The sequence below is a fragment of the Oncorhynchus mykiss genome, chromosome 12 (genome assembly GCF_013265735.2).
Source record: "Oncorhynchus mykiss isolate Arlee chromosome 12, USDA_OmykA_1.1, whole genome shotgun sequence".
Lineage (NCBI taxonomy): Eukaryota > Metazoa > Chordata > Actinopteri > Salmoniformes > Salmonidae > Oncorhynchus > Oncorhynchus mykiss.
In genome coordinates, this window is record NC_048576.1 from 38,681,818 (window position 1) to 38,687,670 (window position 5,853).

A 5,853-nucleotide genomic window follows, 5' to 3' on the forward strand; every position below is an offset into this window, starting at 1 on the left:
CTTACTCTCTCTATTCTCTAATCTCCTCTCTCAATCACTCTCTCGTTCCTCTCTTCTCCCCCTCTCTCTCTCCCTCCTCTTTATATTACAGAGGATGGAACACTGTTTTTGTGTAACTACAGGGAGAAAATTAAGAACCATGTTGAGGATGAATTAAGCCACTTCCTGTTTCCAAAAGAAGGTGAACCTCAACACAGGGCATCCCTATAAGGTCACGGTGGGTTGTGTGCAAGGGCGGTTAGCTAGCTCAATCGCAGTCCACAGGGGCGTCATGGTTATGTAAGGTTCGTAGGTAATGTTTTCTATGGAAGAAAGGCCTTGTTCTCTGTGGGACAAAGTTAATGTCAGGTGTAGGTGTGCATTCATCGGGAGCCTCTGCTGAATGATCCCATATGTGAATTGTGTTTCTAGCCTCAACCATTTTACCAATGTCACTCAAAAGCACATTAAGGCCTATCTTTCTGCCATATAGTGGGGGAGGGGCACATTCATTCAATGTTAATTGGATTATGGTTATGTCTATGGTTGAGACCCTAACCCTATCTTCAACTCCACTCCCAGCTCAACCCTAACCTGACAGACAAATAGACAGGCAGGCAGACATTCAGACTCTAACCTCAACCCTAAACCTAAGCCTAGCTTCATGTCCACATCCTGGCTCAAACCTTACTCTATCCTCGACCCTAAACTTAACCCTAGCTTCATGTCCCACATCCCGACTCAACCCTAGCCATAGGGTTATGGTTGAGGTTGGAGTTAGGGTTGAGAAGGGATGTGGGCAAGAAGTTACGGTTAGGCTTATGGCTACGGTTAGGGTTGAGCCGAGATGAAGCGTGAGTTAGGGTTAGTGTTAGGGATGAGTCTTAGGTGAGGGTTGAGACGAAATATGGACTTGAAGCTAGAGTTAGGGTTAGGGCCTCAACCCTAGACCAGTGGCCGTTGGTGCCATTCAAGATTAGGGAGGACACTTTTTTTTAATGAGCATGGCCTTATTTCTATTACAGCATATTGGTTGACTGTCATTCATATTCCATCCACCCAGCTCAAAGAAACATCAATAGATTTAGGCTACTACATGATACTCGAATTTGCCCTATACCCATCATAAGGTTGCTACAACCTAGTCTACAAATGAAAGTTTATAACGTAGGTGCACAGGGCGAAAGACAAATTGGAGTAATCAAGGTGACATCAAGGTTGCACACTTTTATCTGCATCTAGCTTATCTGTGGTGTAATCATTAGTCCAAAAAGTTGCAAAATGTTCCATTTTGTAACTACAACGACAGTTTACTGGACAAATTCAGGTAGGTCCCTCCCCATTTCATTCTGTTTGCTACAGTTTAAGAAATGTTTTGCAACATAATCAGTGCATTGAACACACCCCTGACCACCCGCACACACAGTTCACTTTCATAGCAGCCACATACAGCAAAATACAATCACTTTGCTCATTGTATAACTCCTTCTCGCATCGAGGCGACTCCTCTTCTCACCTTTTCCCTTCGCTTGTGGACTTTAGTGCTATTGCTATTACAGCGGATGAAGGAGCGGAAAGAGCATGGAGATGTGGAAATGGACAGTGAGGAAGAAGGAATGAAGATGAGTGTAGATGGAAGGGGTGTGGTGAGGAAGATTGGCGTGAAGTACAAAATTAAAACAAAACGTACTCCGATAGCTCAAAAATGTAACCTGATGAGAGTGAGGATGAATTTCTTGCTATGGCAGGTGCGGTGAAGACTGCAGTGTTTTGGCCTCGTCCCAATGATGACAAGTGGGCGTGAGATTTTTGGAGTGGATCCTTGCCTTTTGGCTGATCCATATGTGGTGTCAGGATGGGTGGATAAAAGGTTGGGGACAGTTGAATCAGTGAAAGTAACTTGAAGTGGACTCCTGATGATTTTTTGTGTGTCTTCTGTCCAGATTGAGCGGGCTCTCCACACCACATGCCTCGGGACAAGACTTGTGACTTGCTTTGCCCTTGCCCAAGTGTAATGAATTCACACTCCGGAACAGTAGGCAGAAACACAGGGCTAGATAAGAGAAATAGATTGATAGGGAGGCTGTGACCGGCTTCACAGTCAGGTACAGTATGTGGCGGTGTATGCACCTTTCAGTTGGTTGCAATCCGCCAATATAACATTTGAAGAAGACGTGACCAGAGGAGGCGGAGGAAATGGCAACTGTGCTTGAATCCGAAAGTGCGGCAAGTGAAGTATGTGACAATGAATGGAAAATAGTGAAATCAAAGAATGGAACAAAACAAGCAAAATTGTTGTAGAAGACAAGGACCGGTCTAATAGTGCATTTCTCATTGGACTGCGTTTTTGGACAAGGAGATTAATTTGGGAAATCCATGTGCAATATCGAGGACTGTGAAGAAAGCAGTGAGGAAGGTGGATTCAATCACGGTGACTAGACGCAGCCTTGTTTTGGTTAATTGTGTTGATGAAGATCAGAAGAAGCGTGCACTGGATCTGGCTAAATTGTCCACTTCAGAAGTAGCATGTATTCTTCTTCGGAGCAGAGCGCTTACCAAAGGAGTTATAGCTGGAGTCTTGTTGGATATAAATGTTGCAGCAGTTTGTAGGAAGGAGATTCCAATATGTGGGAAGTGTGCAGGAGGGCATGGGATAGAGGATTGTGTAGTTTCGGGGGACAAAGGTGTGCGTCAACTGTAGGGGTGCACATATTGCTGGGTATCGGAAGTGTCTGGTGCGAGCGAGAGAGGCAGGTTGAAGTGGTTAAAGTCATAGTGCAGAAGGTGTATGCTGAGGCAGTGAAGAAATTAGAGTAGGATGGGTCAAGGGTGAGGGATCCTGAGAGGATCCCTGTGAGTAGTAGATTCGTGCCAGCACGGAGGGATCGGCCAACGAGTGATAAAAGCTTCAGTAAGGTTGACCTCTTAGCGTTCATAGCAATGGTTATTAACTGTACCGCAGAAATGGAACGTAAATCACAAAACAATTGAGATTGTGGTGGCAGCTGCAGAGAAGTATTTGGGTATACGAAATTTGACATCAGAAGAGTTACAGGGAATGTTGAGTGGTGGTATCCCGTCATCCCAGGCTGCTGGCATGGTACAGGAGCAGATAGGGTCAAAGTAGTGGAATGGGGTAGTGGAATTTGAATGTGTGCAGGGTTAGATGGAAGGGTGTTTACTCTCCTTCATGGTCAAATAGCCCTTACACAGCCTGGAGGTGTTTTGGGTCATTGTCCTGCGTAACGCTGCAGAATGCTGTGGTAGCCATGCTGGTTAAGTGTTCCTTGAATTCTAAATAAATCACTGACAGTGTCACCAGCAAAGCACACCATCACACCTCCTCCATGCTTCACAGTGGGAAACACACATGCAGAGATCCGTTCACCTACTCTGCGTCTCACAAAGATACGGCAGTTGGAACCAAAATTCTCAAATTTGGACTCATCAGACCAAAGGACAGATTTCCACCAGTCTAATGTCCATTGCTCGTGTTTCTTGGCCCAAGCAAGTCTCTTATTTATATTGTTGTCCTTTAGTAGTGGTTTCTTTGCAGTAATTTGACCATGAAGGCCTGATTCACACAGTCTCCTCTGAACAGTTGATGTTGAGATGTGTCTATTACTTGAACTCTGTAAAGCATTTATTTGGGCTGCAATTTCTGAGGCTGGTAACTCTAATGAACTTATCCTCTACAGCAGAGGTAACTGGGTCTTCATTTCCTGTGGCGGTCCTCATGAGAGCCAGTTTCTTCATACCGCTTGATGGTTTTTGCTTTTGCAACTGCACTTAAAGAAACTCAAAGTTCAAAGTTCTTGAAATTTTCCAGATTAACTGACCTTCATGTCTTAAAGTAATGATGGACTGTCATTTCTCTTTGCTTATCTGAGCTGTTCTTGTCATAAATGGACCTGGTCTTTTACCAAATAGGGCTATCTTCTGTATACCACCCCTACCATGTCACAACACAACTGACAAGTTTTTGAGATCAGAGACAAAATCCCCACGTTGTTGCCTACTCGGGAAGCACGGCCACCACCGCCGCTCGTTTGATGTGAGTGGGTCAGAGACGCAATCTAAGGGCTATCAATCCCGTTTTTAGCAGTCCCAGACGTCCAGATATTTTCAAACAAGTTTGATTTTATCGGCACAAAATCTGCAATGCTCTTGTAGTGAGAGATGTGCAAGTTTTGAGAATGGTGAGAAGAAGCCAGTGAGATGATGATGTTGTTTCGCATCACCCAGAATTTGGTGACTCGAGCAGGAGCGATGACTACTACTAGTATGCATTGGTACTTGCCTTTAACCAAAGCCAAAGTGTGACATTTGTACAGCTCTGAAGTTCACATGCAATGTTATTCCATTTAAAATGTTGGCTAGATATTTAATCTCTATATAGCAAACATGAATTTCTGATTGAAAGCGTTTATAAGGCTGCTTTGAGCCACAGCTCATTCTAGCTACGTTAACAATCTAATCACGTCATTTTTTTCGAGACAGCGTGGTATCAACAATCCTCAAGACCAAGTGAAGAACCTTGTAATGTGTGAACCCCCGTCTGTGACAGATCATTTAATGTGTGCACCACTAAGTTGGCAAGACAAAACAAATACAGGAAAGACAGTTGTTTTATGTGAGAGGCTCAGCGACCCGGGATAAGAAAAGGAAATGCAATAAAATATACTGTAGTTCTCCCTCTCTCTGCTGTTGCTCAATTTATGAAAATAATTAGTTCAAAACCCATTCAACTATTATATTTTTAGTCTCTGAGTCAACTACTCACCACACTTTATGCACTGCGGTGCTAGCTAGCTGTAGTTTAAGCTTTCAGTACTAGATTAATTCTCTGATACCTTGATTGGATGGACAACAGAGAGAGAGGTCGAGGTGGGAGAGAGGGGAGGGAGAGAGAAAGAGAGGAAGGGAAAGGGAAGTAAAGGAGGGAGAGAGAGAATGGAGAGGGTAGAGGGAGAGAAGGGGGAGTGTGAGGGAGGGGAGAGAGCGTGAAGGAGGGAGCGGAAGAGCAAGATGAGAGACATGGGGATAAGGAAACAAAGGAGAGAGATTGAGGAACATAATAGAAGGGAGAGCGAGAGAAAATAGAAGAGAGCGAGGGGGTGTGGTGGGGGTTGAAAGAAGGGGGAGGGAGAGAGAAGGAGGGGATAAAGGAGGTAGAGGCAAAGAGAGAGAAGAGAGTGATTTGGAGAGGGGGGATTAAATAATAGAGAAAGAGAGAGAGAAGGAGGAGGGAGAAAGAGAGAGATAGAATAGGGTATAATACATAAATGTGTCATGAAAGGATGTGTGTGGATGTCTGGCCTGGCAAAGTGGTTTTATGCGCTGACTGAACAAGGGCTGATCATTTAGTTTTTTACTCCACTGGGCCCTCATTTATAAACCTTGCATATGTGCAAAATATGCCCCAAAACATCCGGCATGGTGCCCAGACCGCTGCGAAGTACACCCTCACCTTTCGGACTGTGGCAGCTTCCAGCAGATGGAATGAGCCGGTGCTCCGCACTCTATACCATAGTGGACTTCGCATAGTGGACTTCGGGATGACAATATTTCCTTGGACGCTCTCACTCATCTCGATGGTCCTTCGTCGGATAACCTTCTGCGGGAGTGCCGGTGTCCACTTCACCACTCGCCTCCCACCTTTGACTGTCCTGAGCCAGAGCCTGAACCTATGGAGGTTGGGGCAGAGCAGCGTCGGCGGATTCAGCTGGGGCTCTGTCCCTATTGCGGCCAGGAGGGGCACCAGTTTCAGTGCTGTCCAGTGTGCCCTCATGACCTTCCATCTCCCAGGGTAGGCATGAGTATCCCATTTTCATAGTTTTCTGCCAAGCCCTTTAAGGTGCCTATTTCACTGGC